This window comes from Portunus trituberculatus, chromosome 34 (assembly GCF_017591435.1).
Source record: "Portunus trituberculatus isolate SZX2019 chromosome 34, ASM1759143v1, whole genome shotgun sequence".
Classification (NCBI taxonomy): Eukaryota; Metazoa; Arthropoda; class Malacostraca; order Decapoda; family Portunidae; genus Portunus; species Portunus trituberculatus.
In genome coordinates, this window is record NC_059288.1 from 1,776,163 (window position 1) to 1,799,130 (window position 22,968).

The following is a 22,968-nucleotide window of genomic DNA, read 5'->3' on the forward strand; positions in this document are numbered from 1 at the left end:
CCCTGTATTGGTTGCAGTTCCCAGCAAGTCTAGCAGTGAGACTCTCCTCAATACTGACCAGCATCACTACCGAGGCGAAGCCACTTCGTGACTTTGGGCGCTCCCCAATGCATTCCTTGGCAGCCTCAAAGAGTCTCATGTTTGAAGGTATTCCATAACTCTGCCGAGGCCTGGATGGTGTCAAGCACTCCAAGCCGATTGGAGACTATCACTGCATACTCCTGGGCACATGTCAAGTCCTTCAGTTTCTCAAGATGAAACCCACTGTGGTCACATCTTGGTGGCTTTCTGGATTTGACATGGAGCTTGAGTGTAGCAACAACAAGCCTGTCACAAAGAACTCGGCACTCCAAAAAACCCTGCAGTTCTGGAGGATCCTCCAATGAGTACTAACAAGGATATGGTCGATCTCCTTCACTACCCCTCTGGCATTGCTATACCAAGGCATTATCATGAATTGTCTGTTACTGAGAGTGGTTTGTCTCTCACACTCTTTCCTTTTTATTTGGTAGATTATTCTCTTTAAATGCAAGAAAATATTTTGATCAGTCTTGTTCTACACAGTGTTGAAATAAAAAAGTTCATAATTATTTGAGAAGTGTACAGTAATAAAAAATTGTCTTACCAAGAATAGATGAATTAAGGGTATAGCTTCTCGTTTGGTGTAATGGCCAATTCTCATGTGGTCCAGTGGCATCTTTAACAAGCATTTAATGACTGCTTGAAGGACATTGCTGAGCTGACAAAGGAGGGGAGGAAGATAAAGGATCATCAGAGTCAGAGTAGACTATCTCCACACTATTTCCACTTCCCAATACATCACAGGCTTGCCTTCTTTCTCTAATGCTGCTCCACCTCCTTACTCTCTTTTGCTGTTTTCCTTTCTCTCCTGTTTTCTATGTATACTAGTGTGCTTCCCAAATTACTTCCGAAACCCTTTTAACTTTTGTTCCAAATTGCTGTTTAGGTAAATATTAAGGTGTGTCCTCTATAGAAAAGTGATCCCCTATCCTAGACATGACATTTTAGCAGGGAAGTGCTACATTGTTGAGTGCAGTACCTCACAGGCCTGCACCTTATGCAGTCTTGCTATAGAGTATTGCCTTGCTGCAAACTTGCCATATAGCCACCCTCACAGCTAATCTAAGGCAGTAATTTGCAACACAAACAAGGGCATCTGGAGAGAGAGAGAGAGAGAGAGAGAGAGAGAGAGGTCAGATGGCTGGGTTGTTTTGTTTACATCGGTACACTTTTGCCACCGCCCCATTGATGAAACACGTTGCTCGTTATGTCATTTATAAGAAGAAAAGCTAGTCCGCTTCATACTAAATTATCCTCAATCAAAAAAGAAAAAAAGAAATAAAATTGTAGACCTCCAAAGACCCATAAATGAAAACAAAAATCAAGTGACTGGTAGGTTTAGTTTTGTATTTGTCTGTCATCTGCACATCTGCCAGCTGTGGTTCTCTCTCTCTCTCTCTCTCTCTCTCTCTCTCTCTCTCTCTCTCTCTCTCTCTCTCTCTCTCTCTCTCTCTCTCTCTCTCTGTATTCCAATGTCATTATCTTCGCTTTCCCAACAGCATTCAAACAGAAATGCATAGCTAGCATTTCAGTTTGTTAGGCAGTGGTTCCAACAAGCCCAAGACCACAAATCATCATGAGTGTATCCTGGTGACCCCCACAGGCAAACAGTCACCACTCCTAATTACAGTTTCTGTAAATCATAGACAAACAAAATGAGTTACAATGGTATCTAGCTTGCCTTTATCATGTCATACATATATTCATCCACACAGCCACTCAAGAACTATGGATTTGTGGGGGAAAAAATGAAAGCTCCCATAACAGTGCTCCCCCAAAGTTGGTTAGGTTAGGTTAGGTTAGTGCAGTCCATTATTGAGCGAAATTCATTAATGTAATGTCCATTACCGTGAGGTATTACTGTATAAGTAAATATGTAAATACAGTGGTGCCTTGGAATATGAACTTAATCCATTCAAAATTTTGTTCTTACTCTATAAAATGTTCTTACTCCAAAGCACCAAAATACATGTATTCTTATGGAAGAAATTATAATTAATTTCAAACCACCTCCCAAGACCAAAAAGAATATATTTTTCACCTAATTTTTTACTTTTTGAATACTATTACTATATATACTACTACTACTATGCTATAACTATAAAAGATAGGAAAATAAAGCAGGAAAGTAAGCAAAATGTAATACAGGCAACCCCCATTTAACGAAGGTTCACACGACAAAATTTCGCTGCAACGAAGGTTTCATTTTACTACCATCTGCTCGTTTAACGAACACCAAACTCGCTTTAACGAAGTTTCATCCAGGTAATTTTTTTTCCAAATTTGAAAGCCCCACCATATCACGCAAGCTGACAGGCTTTTGAATACACCAGGAGCTGCTGGTACTAAGGCCTGCGTCAGGAAAAATCCTGGGACACCTATAGAACAAAGATCAAGATCAAGATCAAGCCTCTCATGGACAACATGCGCAACACTCACTCCCCAGTCAAAATATAACAGCGACAGCAGCAGCTTGTCTTCCCTAGCTTAACTTACCAGCAAAACGCCCTGCAATTGGCCTAGTGTTCGTAAGAAGACCAGGAAGTCTCTTACTATCCAAGTGAAGCTAGATATTATTCACAAACACGAGAGAGGCCAGAAAACTATAGCAGTGCTGGTCACCATCTTGACTCTATATTATACTGTCTCTATTTTTAAGTCAGCAGACTCTATTAAGAAGGCTGGTGAGACCGTATCTTCCTTGCAAGCTAAAAGAACCACCTGAACTCGTGACTACAATGGATAAAATGGAAAGCCTTGTGGAAATGTGGTACATAAATTTTGTATGCAGTACAATGATGCACACTTTGTTTACATTCCACAGGTTGCCGATTAGTGTCTTTCCTGTTTCACTCTTCCTCCCTTCATAAAGTTAAGATCATCAACATTATAAAGTTACATACATACATACATTAGTGTACATTATAATAACAAATTAAACTACCTAAATGTTTAACTTCATAATTTTTACTTTCATTAAACTTTTTACTGTACTATGATGCACTCTCACTTTGCTTACTCTCAATGGAAGTTCAAATCAGGGGTTAAACTTGTTATAATCGGTTCACTTAACGAAGTTTCGCTTAACAAAGTGTTTTTTAGGAACCTAACCCCTTCGTTAAACGGGGGTTGCTTGTATAATGAAAATTCAACTTCTCGTAGTCAGAAACAAGCGTCACCACGTCCTCCTCATGTGACTCCATCAAGCCAACACCACACACTCATATATAAGCCAATAAGTTTTTCTTTGATATACTGCATTCATTATGGAAAATAAATGAGGGAAGTAAGCAAATTGTAATATGATAATTCAACTTCTTCACAGTCACAAACAAGCGTGAACACATCCTCCTCAGCCGACTCCATGAAGCCAGCACTGTGCACTCTTATCTAAACCAGTAACAATTCCAATATTGTCTTGCATCGTAATATGTTTCTGAACTGCTTACTTATCCATGGAAATACATGTATATCTTATATCTCACCAAGAAATACATAAAAAATGATAGAATATAGCATACTGACATAAGTATGCTCACGCTTGGCGCCCTCACACTTACACAAACATATCCTTGTAAAAGCTGATACATGATTGGCTAAGTGTCCACCATCTTGAAAACAATGGTCCAATGACAGGCCTCGATATATGACAGCCTCAAGCATAAACAAACTGTGCGTCATAAAGGAGCATGGCTTCTGAAAAGCACCACGATCATGCTTGACTGGCTCTAATGTAAGAGCCACGATCATGCTTTAAATTCATGAGCTGGATACTCTCTTCCCCTCGGATCTTCTAGAATCTTTCATACACCTGTCTGTATGTCTCATGACCACGTGTGCTGCTACGATAGGCAATGATCTTAACCCCTTCAATACGGTGACGCCTATGTAGGCGTCAATAAGCCCCAGTAGTAAATACGGTGACGCCTACGTAGACGTCATATTTCTTTTCTGAGCTTTCTTCAGTTCAGTTGTCCCGTATAGTGTGTTGGATACCAACTACACATGCCGTATGCTGTCCTTAAAATCCTAGTGCTCCTCCCACCATCCTTGTCTCCACCAATCACTAAAGATAAGCTACATGCGTCCCGCCTTGTGTCTAAAATTACCCAATGGCATAGACTTCCCATCTCTCTCTCTCTCTCTCTCTCTCTCTCTCTCTCTCTCTCTCTCTCTCTCTCTCTCTCTCTCTCTCTCTCTCTCTCTCTCTCTCTCTCTCTCTCTCTCCTCTCTCTCTCCTCTCCCTACCCATCTCCCTTCCCTCCCTCCCCCTCTCCCTTTCGAAAGAGAAAGAGAATTTGAAGGCTTTGATATGGCGCAAACTTCACTATTTGATAGAGACTTGACAATCGAACGTAAATTAGATAAATTGATAAAGGAGAGTATGGGAATGAAAGAGAATGAAGAACAGGATAAAGAGCTCCAGAAATTGAAAGAAAGGATAAAAAGAGTGGAAGAAAACGAAACTAGGCTAAGAACCGAAAATGAAGAATTAAAAGTCCAAATAGCGAACTATAAGAAATTGATGGAAGAAGGACTCGGTAAAGCCGAGAAAGAAAAAGAAAAGCTAAAAGATCTAGTTAACAAAGAAGAAGAAAGAGTACAAGACGTGATTAAAAAAGAAGTACAAGCATGGAGAATCCAAGATAAGAAAGACAAGGAATCATTTCAAGAAGTATTTCAAGAACAGTTAAAAGAAAGAGATGAAAATATGACAAGCAAAATGATAGGAGTCCTCAAGAAAAAGAAAATTTAGTAAGAGAAATTGCAGAAAAAAGAAGAGTGTAATTATTTTTGGACTGAAAGAAAAAATGTTAAATATAGACCAAGAAGGGAAAAAGACGAAATGAAATCAGTAAAAGACCTACTAAAACATCTGAATGACGAGGATAGACAGAACTTAGAAGAGGAAGTAGAAGAAATCCATAGAATGGGACCATATCAAGAAGGAACAGTGAGACCAATTAAGATATTACTAAAATCACAAGCAGCAGCAGAAGAAGTACTATATAGAAAAACAAACTCAGAGAAACAGAAGGTTGCAAAGATATATATATAAAGAAAAATAGAAACGAGGAGGAAAGGAAGAGACACAATGAACTGGTGGCAGAAGCAAGAGAAAAAATAATGAAAGGTCAGAGGAGGAGAAGAAGGCATTTTTGGAGAATTATAGGAGACAGGATAAGGAAATGGTATATAAAAGAAAAGAAGAGAAAAGAATGGAGCAAGTTTAACTAAAATGATAAGAACAAGAGATTAAAAATGATGTATACAAACATAGATGGGATTTTATCTAGTAAATTAGAATTAAGAGATTACATAAAGAAAGAAGAACCAGATATTGTATGCCTGGTGGAAACAAAGTTAAATGAGGCAATAAAAATAGACATAGATAAAAGGTATAATATATGGAGGAGAGACAGAGTGGGTAAAGGAGGAGGAGGAGTCATGATGATGTTAAGGAAGGAGATAGTGGTAAATCAAGTGGAGTTTGGGAAGGAAAATCAGAAATACTGTATGTTAAGATGCATATTAACAAAAAGGAGTTAACAATCATTGGAACATATGTGCCACCAAAAACAAACTCATGGACTAACCAAGAATATAGAGACATGATAGATGACACAATAAGGAGTCTTACAAGAATCATTAAGGAAAGGAGAAAAGTGATATTGGTAGGAGATTTCAACTGTAAGGAGGTAGACTGGGAAAATTATGAAAGTGGTATGGGGGAAGATGCCTGGGAGATAGATTCCTGAACCTAATGATAGATAATTTGATGGTCCAAAGAGTAAAGGAAAACACAAGATTCAGAGGAAACGATGAGCCGGCAAGATTAGACCTAGTTTTTACAAGGGATATACCAATTAACGATGATATAAGATACAAGTGCCCATTGGGAAAGAGTGACCATGTAATATTAGAGATGGATATAGAAGAAGGAAAGGAAGATAGAGATGAATCATACAAAGGAGACCGATTAAATTACAGAAAGGCTGATATTGAGAATCTCAAGAACTATTTTAAAACGTAAACTGGGAGGAGATGGAAAACTCATTAACGGTTCAAGAGAAATATAACTTATTTTTGGAAATATACAAAACTGGGGTCAGGGAATATGTTCCGAAATATAGACCTAAAGAAGAAGGAAAGAAAGATTGGTTTAATGCAAGATGTGCTAGGGCAAAGGAGAAACGAGATGGAGCATGGAAAAGGTGGAGAAGAAACAGAAATCCAGAAAATAAGGAAAACTTCAAAACAGCAAGAAATGAATATGCTAAGGTGAGAAAGGAAGAAGAAAAGAACTATGAAAAGGACATTGTCAAAAAAATGTAAGGAACCAAAATTGTTCTACAGATTCATAAATGGAAAAATAAGACAAAAAGAAACAATAGAAAGGTTAAAAGGAGAAAACGGAATGGTGGAAGACCCAAAAAGTATGGCAGAACTGTTAAATAGTAAATTTCAGGAGGTCTTTACTAAGGAATCCAAATTTGAAAGACCACAGGGTAATAGAGAGACTGTCTATATGAAAGAGATTAAAGTAACCAAGCTTGAAATAAAGTTGATGACGGAATTGGATGAGGAAAAGGCAATGGGACCGGATGAAGTCTCAGGCAGAATACTGAAAGAATGTAGGGAAGAACTAGCAAGTCCAATATACAACATCATAAAATGCTCAATAGAAAATGGAACAGTGCCAGTGGAGTGGAAAAGAGCTGAGGTGGTTCCCATATATAAGAGCGGAAGGAAGGAAGAACCTTTAAATTACAGACCGGTATCACTAACTAGTGTAATATGCAAGATGTGTGAAAAAATAATAAAGAAGCAATGGATCGAGTTTCTTTAAGACAACAAAATATTATCAAATAGCCAATTTGGTTTTAGAAAAGGTCGGTCATGTGTGACAAATTTATTGAGTTTCTACTCTAGAATAGTTGATAAAGTACAAGAGAGAGAGGGGATGGGTTGACTGTATTTATTTAGATCTAAAAAAGGCTTTTGATAAAGTGCCACATGAATGATTACTATGGAAGTTAGAGAAGGGTGGCTTAAAAGGAAGCACATTGAGATGGATGAAGAATTACTTAAGGGGGAGAGAAATAAGGACGATAGTTAAAGATATGAAGTCCAAGTGGAGAACAGTAGACAGCGGAGTGCCACAGGGGTCAGTATTGGCACCAATACTTTTTCTCGTATATATAAATGACATGCCAGAGGGAGTGAACAGCTACATAAATCTGTTTGCGGACGATGCGAAACTGTGCAGAGTCATTAAACAAAAGAGGATTGTGAAATACTACAGGAAGACTTAAACAAGATCTGGAAATGGAGCAAAAATGGGAGATGGAATTCAATGTGGACAAAAGCCATGTCATGGAAATGGGAAAAAGTGAAAGACGACCAGTGGGAATCTATAAGATGGGAGATGGAGTAGAACTAGAAAAGTAAAAAGGAAAAGGACTTGGGAGTGACAATGGAAGAAAATAATCAACCGGTAAGCCATATTGATAGAATTTTCAGAGAGACGTATAATTTGCTAAGGAATATTGGAGTAGCATTTCACTATATGGACAAGGAAATGATGAAGAAATTGATAAGTACTAAAATAAGACCTAGATTGGAATATGCAGGAGTTGTGTGGACTCCCCATAAAAGAAACACATAAGAAAATTAGAGACTACAAAAATGGCTACAAGAATGGTTCCAGAATTTAAAGGGATGGCATATGAGGAGAGACTAAAGGCAATGGATCTACCAACCTTGGAGCAGAGAAGAGAGAGGGATCTGATACAAGTTTATAAATTGATTAACGGAATGGATGAAGTGGATAATGAGAAACTGATCCTGAGAGAAGAATATGACTTTAGAAGCACAAGATCGCATAGTAAGAAACTAAGGAAGGGACGATGTCTGAGAGATGTTAAAAGATTTAGTTTCCCGCAAAGATGTGTTGAGACTTGGAACAGTTTGAGTGAGGAAGTGGTGTCAGCAAAGAGTGTACATAGTTTTAAAGAAAAAAGCCCAGGCCCTGTAAAACTACAACTAGGTAAATACAACTAGGTAAATACACAAATACAAAAACAACAAATTTTCTAATCTCTCTCTCTCTCTCTCTCTCTCTCTCTCTCTCTCTCTCTCTCTCTCTCTCTCTCTCTCTCTCTCTCTCTCTCTCTCTCTCTCTCTCTCTCTCTCTCTCTCTCTCCTCCTCCTCCTCCTCCTCTCGAAAGATAAGCTACATGCGTCCCGCTTGTGTCTAAAATATTAGCAAATGTCACACTATCTCTCTCTCTCTCTTTCTCTCTCTCTCTCTCTCTCTCTCTCTCTCTCTCTCTCTCTCTCTCTCTCTCTCTCTCTCTCTCCCTTTCTTTCTTTTTCTCCAAAGAGAGAAGCGTCCACTTTCCTCTTTGAAGGCGATATAGTGACTAAAAAATAGCAGCATAATACACAAAGACGACAAGTATGACAAGCTTGCACGAGTTTCCCGCTGGGCACTACCACCATATATATACAGGCGGGCTTTTTTAACATCCGGTGCAAAGGGGTTAATAACAAAAAAAAATTTATATTATTATCCCTGACACTACAAAACAACAACCAAAGAACTGCAAACAACATCCTGAGGCACTGAGGCAGCGTAGTACCCCAGCATGCAATCAGCTGATCGTGCAGTGCTGTGTGCAATCTGTTGACTGCGTTTGTTATTGTTCGCTTTCCAAAGCAAAGTTCGTCCTTCAATGCAAAAAAAAGCACAATTTTTTTGTTCGTAATCCAAGTTGTTCATACTCAAAAGCGTTCATACTCCAAGGTACCACTGCACTATTGACTCTTGTTAACTCAGACTAATATTGGGAAAGGTTGGTCCAACAAATGTGAATGTCTGACTTATACAAATTCCACCCCAACACCAAAAAAAAAAAAAAAAAAAAGAAAATAGAAAAAAAAAAAAAGAAAAAGAAAAAAATATTGGGTGGGTAGTTCAACTCCGATTTTAGGGAGGCAGTGCAGGATTTATTTTGCAATTATTGTCTCTCTGAAACCTTCAAACCCTAAATTACCAGATGGCATAGTTTATTTTATGATGATTAAATACCCTTCCCATCAGGAAGCCAATTTTGAATGTCTTGTGTGGTTGTGTCACAGCATGACTCACACCCTAAAAAATGATGTAACACTTAATGCTCATGTCTACACAAAAAAATTTTTATATGAATATTTTTCTCTCGAATTTCAACTTTTAGTGTATCTCTCACTCAGTGGCTCAGTACATGGCCAGTGTCAAGGGTAGTCTTGTGTCATTTAGCTGTAATTTTTCAGAAATAATTACATCATTGCAGGCATAAATTTGATGAGGACTGGAATCAGAAACTTCAAGAAAAGACAGCAAGAAACAAATGTAAAATTACAGGCAGTTGTGATTGACAGCTTGTTCTTGAACCCTTGCTTCCACTTCGTCATGCATGTTATCTCTCCCTCCTAGACACTGGCCTCACCCCACGCTTCACTGCCAGGCTTCTCCACCCTCTGTCTATATCATAAGACTGTTATGATCTTTTCAAACACTATTTTTTATTCTCACTACTTCATTATCACAACTATATGTCACATAACTCTCACAATAACACTATTACAAAAGATTATGTTTAGACAGATATAAAGCGGGACAGGATGAGTAATAGTAATTAACAGTGTCATTATCTCACTTCAACACACTAATAATGACCAAGAGTGTCCAGTTCAGTGGTAAAATGGCAGATTGCTGTGATGGTGCTGATGGGTCCTTCTGAACCCTCATCGCAAAAAGTTGAAAGGCATCGACCAAAATTAACTGACAATTTTTTTTACGTTTCATTTTCCTTCACACGGTCGAACGTGTGTCTCTCGACCTCTTCTGTAAAATGAGCTCTTAGTTGGTTTGTGACCCTGTTCTCACCTGCTCTCCCCCTCAAAAGACACATGAGGAAGTGTGATGAGGGGGGAAAGGAAAGGAGGAGATGCAGGCAGTAGGGATTAACACCTCTCTCTCTCTCTCTCTCTCTCTCTCTCTCTCTCTCTCTCTCTCTCTCTCTCTCTCTCTCTCTCTCTCTCTCTCTCTCTCTTTCTGTCTGTGTGTGTATTTACCTAGTTGTAGTTTTACAGGGCCTAGGCATTACGCTCGTGTGGCCCCGTCTCCATATCTACACTTATCCAATTTTTCTTTAAAATTATGCACACTCGTTGCTGACACGACTTCCTCACTCAAACTGTTCCAAGTCGCAACACATCTTTGAGGGAAACTATTTTTTTAACATCTCTCAAACATCTTTCCTTCCTCAGTTTTTTACTATGCAATCTTGTGCTTCGAATGTCATATTCTTCTCTCAGGATCAGTTTCTCATTATCCACTTGATCCATTCCGTTAAGCAATTTATAAACTTGTATCAGATCCCCTCTCTCCCTTTTCTGTTCCAGGGATGGTAGATCCATAGAATTTAGTCTCCTCATATGTCATCCCTTCAAATTCTGGAACCATTCTTGTAGCCATTTTTTGTAGTCTCTCCAATTTCCTTACGTGTTTCTTTTTATGGGGGTCCACACAACTCCTGCATATTTCAATCTGGGTCTTATTATAGTACTTCATAATTTCTTTGTCCATTTAGTGAAATGCTACTCCAATATTCCTTAGCAAATTATATGTCTCTGAAAATCCTATCAATATGGCTTACCTGTTGATTGTTTTCTTCCATCATCACTCCCAAGTCCTTTTCCTTTTTTACTTTCTCTAGTTCTACTCTATCTCCCATCTTATAGATTCCCACTGGTCGTCTTTTACTTTTTCCCATTTCCATGACATGGCTTTTGTCCTCATTGAATTCCATTTCCCACTTTTTACTCCATCCCAGATCGTATTTAAGTCTTCCTGCAGTATTTCGCAATCCTCTTTTTGCTTTATAACTCTGCACAGTTTTGCATCGTCCGCAAACAGATTTATGTAGCTGTTCACTCCCTCTGACATGTCGTTTATATATATGAGAAAAAGTATTGGCACCAATACTGACCCCTGTGGCACTCCGCTTTCTACTGCTGTCCACTTGGACTTCATATCTTTAACTACTGTCCTTATTTCTCTCCCCCTCAAATAATTTTCCATCCATCTCAATGTGCTTCCTTTTAAGCCATCCATCTCGTCTAACTTCCACAGTAATCTTTCATGTGGCACTTTGTCAAACGCCTTTTTTAAATCCAAATAAATACAGTCAACCCATCCCTCTCTCTTGTGTACTCTATCAACTATTCTAGAATAGAAACTCAGTAAATTTGTTACACATGACTAACCTTTTTTAAAACCAGATTGGCTATTTGATAATAATTTGTTGTCTTCAAGAAACTTGATCCATTGCTTTTTTATTACTCTTTCACACATCTTGCATGGCACACTAACACTTACACTCACCAGATTTCGTATTTTCATCACTATTAAATGAAAAACTACCAACAGAACGCGGAAGAATGTTGTTTTTCTTGAGACTGCAGCAGGACTAGGAATGCACAGCGGCATCCGGTGTACTGGTATTACGGTAATACCAGTATTACCAGTAATACGGTATCAGAATGGTACAGTGGCGGCTGCGAGAAGAGAGATGACCGAACTTTGTAGATGACCAAATGTGCGGCCATTTGATTGCCAGATATTTTCACCACTAATAAGCCTTTGGTATTAATGAATGAAAAACTACAGTTAGAACGCAGGAGAATGTTATTCTGATGATCGTGGCAGCACAAGTCACTACTGACGGAGCCGGAAGGGGGACACCAGGGAATCTTTGTTTGCAACCACGTGTGTGGACGTTCAACTATCAGGAATTTTTTTCGAGTATTAAATCAAACTTTTATGTTCGAGTATTGAAAAGTTCAAGTACAGGCAACCCCCACTTAACGAAGGGGTTATGTTCCTAAAAAAACCTTCGTTAAGCGAAACTTCATTAAGTGAACTGATTATAACAAGTTTAATCCCTGACTTGAACTTCCATTTGAGAGTAAACAAAGTGAGAGTGCATCATAGTACAGTGAAAGGTTTAATGAAAGTAAAAATTATGAAGTTAAACATTTAGGCAGTTTAATTAAGTCATTATAATGTACACTAATGTATGTATGTACATAACTTTATAATGTTGTTGATCTTAAATTTATGAAGGGAGGGAGAGTGAAACTGGAAAGACACTAACCGGCAACCTGTGGAATGTAAACAAAGGACGCATCATTGTATCACATACCAAAACTTATGTACCACATTTCCACAAGGCTTTCCATTTTATCCATTGTAGTCACGAGTTCAGGTGGTTCTTTTAGCTTGCAAGGAAGATACGGTCTCACCAGCTTTCTTAATAGAGTCTGCTGACTTGAAAATAGTGGAGACAGTAGATGGAGTCAAGATGGTGGCAAGCAGTGCTATCAGTTTTCTCGGCTCTCTCATGTCTGTGAATAATATCCAGCTTCACTTCGAGAGCAAGAGACTTCCTGGTCTTCTTAGCAACGCTAGGCAACATTGCAGGGCGTTTTGGTGTTAAATTGAGGAAGGGAAGATGAGCTGCTGCTGATGCTGTTATTGTTTTGAACAGGGGCAGTGAGTGGTGCCCATGTTGTCCATGAGAGGCGCTGGTTTATTCGGCTTGTGTGATACGGAGGGCTTTTCAAACTTGGAAAAAATTACCTTGATAAAACTTCGTTATAGTGAGTTTGGTGTTCGTTAAACGAGCAAATGGTAGTAAAATAAAACCTTCATTGTAGCAAAATTTTGCTGTGTGAATCTTCATTAAGCAGGGGTTGCTTGTATTTAGACATTCAAGTACAATCAACCCTCGGCTATTGCGACTTCAGCTATCACATTTTATTGCTATCATGCACCCATGAAAAGCTGCTAAAATTTCATTAATGCGATCTCAGATGCCTGTTATCGCGCGCCCAGCCATGATGTCATTGGATATCTGTGCGCTCATTGGCTAAAACCACCTTCCCGCCAAGATGAAACACAGTCTCTGAGTGCGTGTCCTCCCCACTGGACAGTGATAGCCAGATTCTACCATTTTTTGTGCTCACAATGGCCACCAACCTAACATTAATTAGTACCAATGGATTATACAGTAATTAGAAAAAAGGTAAAAAATTGAGGGATATTAGGAGTAAAATTTGTGGTTGCGGCACCAATAACAATTTTCACCATTAGTTGTTCAATTCGGCTATCGCGTTATCGGCTATGGCGCGGCTATTTCGGCCCCAATTGGGCGCGATAGCCGAGGGTTAAGTGTATTGAGTCTCCACTATATCAGCTGGTTGGTGGGAGGTGAATGCAAACAATCAGCTACCGAACAAGATTTCTTCCTCTGGTGACAATGATGACTATGATTAAATTAAATCATCACAAGTATCCAATCCTCACCTCCAACAACACCCTGCATAGAAGGAAACAGTTATTGGAGAGTGGCAGCTATGTCATCAAATGTCAATTTACAAAAGCTTTTTTGTGCTCTTTTTCCGTCACTAACTCCAACATCTTCTCTTCATGTCTGGACACCACATTTTCACTCTCTGTGTGATGTCAAAAGGTAAACAAAGTTGCAAATCGACTAAACAAGCCCAACACGGTCTTGTTTTGCATTTGGTTTCTCCAATCACTAGGCAATGATATTCAGTCGGAAACTTTACCGACTTGCAATTTCAGTCACATATTGACATGTAAACCTGCCTTTAGAGGATCCAGTCTTCTGTGGATGGCTGTATTTGTACAATCCAGCTGATCAACAGATGCAAGTGAGGGTGTGGATGCCGCAGATAAATATGCTTTATAAAAGTAGTTTATCTTCTTATTCTCTTTTGTTGTTTTATTATGTTTTTATGCAATAATTATTATTTATAAATACCCTTTTCTTAACTAAAAACACATGAAAAAAAGGGTGGCCTTTTTGGGGAGGCTGGAACAGAATAATGACATTTCAGTGCATTTCAATGAAAAAATTGTTTTGAGGTACAAGCTCATCATGGAACAAATTAAACTCGTATCTCAAGTGTATGTATATATATATATATATATATATATATATATATATATATATATATATATATATATATATATATATATATATATACATACAGGTATTTTTTTATTTATGTGTGTTCAGATTATGCGATTACAAAATGACACGAGATAAACATGTAGTAATTTTTTCATTTTACACGGGTTGTTTAGAATAACACGATGTCAAGAAAATCAAGTTGCATGGCTGGTTCAGTCTCGTGATGTGGCCACCAGGTGTTTTCCCAGCCAACATGCTGTAGCTTTTCGTAGTGCCAAAAAATCTTGGCTTTAAATGGCCTCCCTAAAATAATTATCATTATTTTGTAATTATTATGTACATTTATATGGGATAATAGAAATGTTTCAAATATTTAATTGTTACCCACCCATTGATATGAAAAAATACCATTAATGGTATACTGAAGTGCTTCTGATGATAGATGAAAAAATAGAGTTTTGATACATTGAACACTACTAAGTTTTCTCTGCCTCCATCAAAGATCTTAGAAAGATCTGAAGTCAAGCATTCTGTGGCATCCCTGCATGATGTGTTGTCTTCCTAAAAGGCTGGTCGTCTCTGAAAAGACATGCAAAGGTGATATCATCAGCATAAGAGTGGATAGGGCAGGAAGTTTAGTTAAGATCATTAATGAATAATAGGAAAAGAGTGGGTGACAGGACAGAAGCCTGAGGAACACCACTATTAATAGATTTAGGAGAACAGTGGCTTTCTACCACAGCAGCGATAGAAAGGTCAGAGAGGAAACTTGCTATAAAGTTGCAGAGAAAAGGAGGTGAGGCCGTAGCAGGAGAGTTTTGAGATCAAAGCTTTGTGCAAGTCTATCAAAAAACTTTTGATATGTTTAACGACACAGCAGAGGTTTCACTGAAATCTCTAAAAGAGGATGACCATCCTCCACTGATGCTCAGCTCTCTCTCTCTCTCTCTCTCTCTCTCTCTCTCTCTCTCTCTCTCTCTCTCTCTCTCTCTCTCTCTCTCTCTCTCTCTCTCTCTCTCTCTCTCTCTCTGTCCTCAGCAGAAATAAATTTAAAAGAGAAAAGATAAATATAGTTTAGCTGCTCAGCAATTTTTTGATAATGACAAATAAGGACTGAAATTAGTTATTTTTTATGGTAAACTAATCATAATAAATCCTATACTTACATATTGATTCCATAAAGAATTATAGAATTATTGACAGAAGGGCATATCAGTACCTATCCTGGTATAAGTGAATTATACTCCTTTATAACAATGATGAGTCAAGTAAGCCATTGTATCATATATGACCTACATTTTGAAAGATCTCTTACAGTATCTAGGAAATAACCACATCATTTTAGCAGAATGCAACCATAATGCAATATGCACATCCTCGGATATGTCATCAGTGCTACAAGGACACAAAATGTGCATCCTCATCTCTAAGGGGTCAAATCTTCCAACTGATAGAGAATGATACAAAGCTTTGATTTCAAAACTGCTCTTCTACAGTTTTTATCCTCTCTGCAACTTTATCTTAAGTTTTGAACATTCTATTGCAGCAATGATAGATTACCACTGTTCTTCTCCCAAATCTATTAATAATGGTGTTCCCCAGGGTTCTATCCTGTCACCCACTCTCTTTTATTCATTAATTATCTTGTTAACCAAACTTCTTGCCCTATCCACTCCTGCACTGATGATACTACCCTACATCTTTCCATGTCCATTCAGAGATGACCAACCCTTCAGGAAGTTGACATCATGCAGGGATGCCACAGAATGCCTGACTTCTGATCTTTCTAAGATTTCTGACTGGGGCAGAGAAAACTTAGTAGTGTTCAATGCCTCAAAAGCTCAATTCTTCCATCTATCATCTTCACACAACCTTCCAGACAACTATCCCCTCTTCTTCAATGACACTCAACTGTCTTCCTCTTCCACGCTGAATATCCTCGGTCTGGCCTTTATTCATAATCTTAACTAGAAACTTCACATCTCATCTCTTGCTAAAACAGCTTCAATGAAGTTAAGAGTTCTTTGGCGTCTTCGTCAATTTTTTCACCCCTTCAACTGCTAACTCTGTACAAGGGCCTTATCTGGCCTTGTATGGAGTACTCTTTGCATGTTTGGGAGGATTCCACTGACACAGTTTTATTAGATAAGGTGGACTCAAAACCTTTCATCTCATCAACTCCCCTCCTCTGACTGACTGTCTTCAGCCTCTTCTCACCATCAAAATTTTGCTTCTCTTTCTATCTTTTTATTGCTATTTTCATGTTAACTGCTCTGCTGATCTTGCTAAGTCCATGCCTCCTCCTTCTCCTGTGGCCTTGCTGCTCAAGGCTTTCTTCTTCCTCTCAACTCTATTTTGTCCAACTCTCTAATACAAGAGTTAAGCAGTACTCTCAGTCATTCATACCTTTCTTTGGTAAACTCAGGAACTCCCTGCCTGCTTCTGTATTTCCATCTTCCTATGACTTAACTTCTTTTTTAAGAGGGAGGTTTCAAGGCATTTGTCCCTGTCATCTGGCTAATTTCTTTCCAATCTCTTAAGACAACTTGCAGTTCAAGTGGGCCTTTTTTTCAATACTTTTTTGCCCTTAGCAAGTCTCCCTCTTGTATAAGAAAAAAATTCTATGACAAAAATATATTTTGTTCACAGAGTCTCTTTCTTCTTCTTTTATCTATTCTATTATCTTTTTTACATTTTCACTTTAAGTTGTCTCACAGATCTGATTAGTGTCCTCTCTTCTTTCACTCCAAAGAGAATGACATACTTCTTGTCTACTGTGTCTTATGAGTGCCTCATTCTCTTTGATTAAAAATTACCACCTTTTCTGCATATTTTTCCTCTAGTTGTTTCTCTACAATCTTTTTGAAGCTTGTTCCACATTCACTCTTCATCATCTCTCCACCAATGGCTACTTTCTTTTCCAACTTCTTAAGTCTTTGCTCCACCTCCACCTTTTCATCATTTCACTTCTCTTCCCACTTATTTCTCCTTTTATTCAACTTGGTCACTGAATCAATGGTTACCTTCACTTTTTCCTTGTACATTCTCAGCTGTTCTTCCAAGTCTTCCACTTCTGCCTTTAAACTAGTGATTTTCGTGTCATACTTGCTGTCCTTCCTTAACCCTTATGTTCTGGCAATCATATATGCATTAGTGCATCCGTAGCGACAGCGATCGTTCCCGTAATCAAGAATTTTCACGCCTTATGTTTGAGCTCCACGCACGGTTTCTCGAGTCAGATGGCGAGTGGAAGTATCTGGCTTCTTTTTCCACCCGTAGTGTTGCCACTAGCTCTGTATATTTAGGGGTAACTAAGCTATTCTCCCATTCTGAGGGCAACATTTGGCAACCCCAGCGACCCGCTGTGTCAAAAGCACCCTGATAAGAGCAAAAGGATGTCTCAGTTCATAACTCACTATGGAACAAGACAGATAATTTTTATTTAGCAGTACTTCTGAGCCTGACTACAGTGACAGTGATTATGAGGAAGAAACTGAAGAAAGCGAAGACAGCAGTAGTGAAGACTGGGAAAATGATTCAGAAGATCCACCTGTTTTCTCAGAACAGAGAGAAGACAGAGATAGTGGTGATGGAGAACAGACTCCAAACATCGTATTGAGAACCCAGAGTGGCTCACAGAGACGCAGGCATGCCTCTCATGTTCTGGGAAGACGATCAAGGGTGTGTGTGTGTGTGTGTGAGAGAGAGAGAGAGAGAGATGATACCTACATGTTATTTGCTTGAAACTTGATATGAAAAGGGGTGAAAGAATACTCTCTCTCTCTCTCTCTCTCTCTCTCTCTCTCTCTCTCTCTCTCTCTCTCTCTCTCTCTCTCTCTCTCTCTCTCTCTCTCTCTCTCTCTCATTGGAAGTGTGTGTGTGTTTGCGCGGTGTCATCGCTCACCGAGCTGTTTCTGCTTGACGGATCACACTGCGGGCGGAGGAGGAATCCTTGATAAGGCAATAACTAAACTTTCAGAGGTCACATCGAGTTAGAAAGTACATCATTGTATTCAGAATAACAAAGAGAAAATAATTAGTAGTATTCAAACAGTCTTCTGACAATTTCTAAGTTTACCAATTTTACCCATCATGGGATATTGGAAAATAGTTTAATCATCGGAACATAAGGGTTAACTCACTCACCATCTTTGCTATCTCTTCAAAGTCACTACAAATTTTTTTACTCTTAACAATCTATCCTTCAGTTTCTTGTTTTCATTTTCAAACCATGAAAAGTTAGCGGGCTGTTGTGGTCAATGTTATGTTACCACGAAGAGGGCACAAGAGTAGCAGTGTCGTTAGTTCAGAAACTCTCTCACGCTGTCTTCTCAGGGGAGTTAACGAAAACACAGCTTGGGTTTTCCTTATATTAACAATACAGTTATTTACACTACACAAGGATAGTCTTGTATACACACACACACAGTCCATAGCTCCCTGGCAAACGCCCGGGGGAGCACAACGGCCAGCTCGTGTGTTCGTCAGACTCCAACTAACGTAGCACCGTCTTGTCAATCTCTCGTCAGCAAAAACTCACTGACACCGGTGACTGACTCATATATTAAAGAACAGTTACAAATGCATTGGTTACAATAGTTAAAGTATTACTTAATTATAAATGAAAGAAATAAAATATATGATAGTACTAAATATATGTCTATGCTGTTATAATTGCATATATATAATCCAGCAACCAGAGGTTCTCACACTGAGCCTGTGGGAATGTATACTGACTTAGCATAAGAAGTGCTTGCATATGAAAATGAAAGGATGTGCTCTTCGCTAAGATCAGCCTCGATTCTCACGGCTGTGTGTAGAAACAAGGAAAAAAATAATTATATACAATTCATACCCTAACACCGCTCGGTCACATACCTGCTGCGGCATTAAAAGAAAGCATACATAGAAATATTCTAATCGTGTACCTAGCCGTGTTAAAGTGTACTACAGGAAGTTCGTGGTTGAGAGTGAAATCGCCGCTGGGCAACTTTGGCAGCATGAAGATTAGAATAAAGGCATAACGCTTTGTAAACACAAATAAAGAGAGGAAATAAAATGCAAATGGTCAGGAGAATAGGAACTAAGAGACTAGGATAGAAAACAACAGGATCGAGGTACTCTGGAAGAGACTCTTCTAAGGCTTGAGCAAATTCTGACTGGTTTGAAAATCTAATTTCATGTAAGGTGTTAGTAACATAGGAAAGCCTGTAAAAAAATAGATTTTGCAAAATAGATAAAGGGAAAAGATAAGGAGCAGATATATTGACAGTAAAAGCTTCGTAGAGACGTTTAGGATAGGTGGTCAGATTAGTAGACGTAACATGACAAAAATTGTGAACTGCATGATGACCAACAACCCTCTCATACATTGTACCATTCGGACAAACAACTGCGAGAGGGATGGGAGTTGGGAAGAAGAAGTAATGATAACCATGGAACAGATGTTGAAAAATGGCCTATGGAACTATATGTCTATAGGGACAAGTTAAGAGAGCATCCTCTGCGTGAACACGAGTAAGGATGACCTCGCACATATTCCCTACAATGGGGCGAAAAATAATAAGGGTAACATCGCAGTGATATCGGTGAAAATACGATGACATGCAGCTACTCAGCGAGTTCCTTGAGGTATACACGGAAAAATCCTTTGCAATCAAATCCAGAGTAGGGGGTAAGTCTAGGATTAGGACAGAGGTGTTAATAGAGAATGGAAAAGGAATGATTTCATAAGCATGAAAGGTGTCCATTGATTTGAAAGGAACATAGATGATGACAGCTTCAAGCGTGAGAACCATTTATAAGATGGGATAATAATGTTCCACAATATCATGGTTAAACAAAGGTTGTAATTTGAAAAATAGTCTGTCCAATGTCAAGCGTCTTGATTAGATCAGCGACAGGAAAAAGAGCAGCAGTTACTATACCCCAGCTGGCATTAACAAGGTTTTGGATGAGGACAGAATTATAGGAAAGCATGGCATCTAGAGCGGATTCTAGAACTTTCAGTGACTGATCTACGAGAACAAAGTCTGTCAATTCAGCTATGCGAACTATTGCATCGTTAAGTACACTACGAAGGTGATTGGTATGGCCAAGGAGATCTTTCAAATGTGATTCCAGACTAGCAATGTGTTTACTGTGCATATTAATGACTCGTCTATTAGTAGTTGCAATGTTGACAAGATGATTGTAGCATTCACGTAAATCTTGTACATCCTCATCCATCGCTGTACCAAAGAGAGTTTGGGAAATTTTACCGAAGGCATTGATCAATCCTCGCTTGTTCCGAGCATGCATTGGGTGTTTACAAAAGTCGTATGTAGCGGTAGCAAGTTTGTTAGAGAGAAAAGTTAAGCGAGTCTTTAGGAGGTTGAGAATAGAAGTGGAATGAGATGGTGTGTCTGTCTGTTCGGCGAGTTCAACTTCCACTCGCCAAACCATCTCCGCTAAGCTTGAAGCAACGCCCCTCAGGACTCCCGGCACTGAGTGAAGAGTGGAGTAAGAATAGTGGACGAACAACGCATCTTCCACTAGGGTCACTGTTCCCAAGGGCGCAACGAGTGCCCCTGGCTTGAGATGTGTTGGAGTAGCCAATGCAGTCCCTATAATGTTCCCCAGAGAAGCAGAAAAAATGCCATTGCTGCAAGAAAGCGTTGCGTTAGGTTCATGACCTGAGATTATAAGAGTGAGTAGGATGACTAGTTGGTGGGATGGCAGTGGTTGGAGGATTATTACTCGGTATGCAAGTGCAACTATCCAAAGCTGGATCAGAAGCCTTAGTTATCTTGAGCCTGTGACTGTGAACCATTTCTACAGTATTGAGAGCTGGGTCAAAAACTGCAAACTTGTTACCATTACCCTCGCTGACAATTAAGCGCGGACCCATGAACTTAGGGAACAATTTGGATTCCCTTGGGGGCGCTTGAACCATCACCATATCTCCTACTCTAAAGGTGATAGGAGTTGCACGCTTGTGTTGTTGCTGCATCATCTCATTCCTAGAAGCAAGCAATTTCTCCCTAACCTTTTTATGTACGTGTGAAAACTCGCAGATGCTGGGAAGAGTAGTCATCTATGTTATAGACAGGCTTAGAGGGACCCGCCAACAAGTCGTATATATGGCAATCTCTTATCTATAAATAAAATTGCCTGCGCCACTAATGGGCGGAAGCTGAACAGCGCTCGCTTCCCATACACTCTACAAGTGTGCCTACAGGCGCTATAGGCCTTACCGTAAAAAAAAAAAAAAAAAAAAAAAAAAAATCTATTCCATAGACTCAGGCATAGAGAATGTAGTGCGGGATTTTCGCAGTTGATTCACATACCGAACCATTAATGCAAGCCGCAACCTGAGGAATCCAGTCTTCCTAGTTGTCATGTAAGCTAGTGACAACATGACGGAGGGCTTCAAGGATTTTACGATTCGCCCTCTCTACCAGGCCATTTGAACTTGGATGGTAAGCTACGGTAAACGTCTGATGTTATACTTAGCGCAGATCTCCGATAGCAAGGCATTTCTGAACTCCATGCCATTATCGCTAAGGAGAACACGTGGAGTAGTGTAAGGACAGAACAAGTGCGTAACTAGCGCATGTGCAATCGTAGGTGCTGTCTTAGCTTTTACCGGGGACAAAACTACAAAACGAGAGAAATGATCTACGCAAACCAAGAGGTACTGGGAGCCTTGGCGACTCTTAGGAAGCTGCAGAAGGTCCATTGCAACTACATCCCATGGTTGTGCAGGTGGTGGGTATTCTAGCATAGGCGCAGGACCAGATGTAACGCCCTTATGCTTAGCACAGCTAACGCAACACAAAACATGATCGATAATGTCTACTCTCATACGAGGCCAATAATATGCACGACGGACGGCAGCCAGGGTTTTGTCATGACCTGGATGTCCAGCTGTAGGGTTATCGTGCATAAGTTGTAGAATGACTGGAACAAAAACTTCTGGAATAACCAAAAGATCTTTGCCTCCATCTTCTTTTGGGCCTCGCCTACGTAAGACATTAGATGGTGATAAAAAGAATTGTGAGAAGGGTACATGTAAGGAGGGCAAAGTGGAAAGATCACCAGATTCCAGAGCATAAATTACTTTCCCCCATGTCTCATGCTTTCGCTGTTCCACGCCGAGTTCCTGGAGAGAAAAATTATGTACTGGGGATGCTTGAGAGACTGCACTCACTGGAATATTCCGTGATAGAGCGTCAGCTACGACATTCGCACGGCCTGGAAGGTACTTGAACTGAGGAGAGTATTCTTGCAATGTAAGATACCAGCGTGCAAGCCTGCCACTAAGATTACGTCCCTTGAAAAGATTTATGACGGCGACGTGATCTGTGAAAACTGTGATTGGGTATCCAAGTATTAGATCTCGGAAATGGGTAAGAGCCCAGATGACAGCTAAAGCTTCCTGATGCATGACTGAGTAGTTTGCTTCCGCAGAGTTAAGAACCCTACTCGCATAAGCAATCACACGATTTTTACCCTTATGTGTCCTCTGAGTCAGCACTGCGCCGAGCCCTAACGAGGATGAGTCTGTGTAGAGTTCAAAAGATAATGAGAAGTCAGGGAATGCTAGAACGGGAGCCTGTGTGAGAGCTGTTTTTAAATCCTGGAAACTATGCTCCTGTACAGCACTCCAATGAAATGAAACGTCCTTCTTGAGTAACTGGTTGAATGGTGATGCAAGTTTAGCAAAATCCTTAATAAAAGGTCTGTAGTAACCTGCTAAACCTAAGAATGATCTCACATTCTCGATGGTTCTTGGTTGTGGAAATTTTTTGACTGCGGACACTTTATCGTCCATTGTGTGGATTCCCTCACTATC

General features: G+C 39.4%; 1 protein-coding gene across 2 annotated transcripts in view; it reads left to right on the forward strand.

Moving 5' to 3' along the window:
• Nucleotides 1-22,968, forward strand: part of LOC123512883 — a 102,989-nt gene that overhangs the window by 57,458 nt on the left and 22,563 nt on the right. The window lies entirely within an intron of this gene.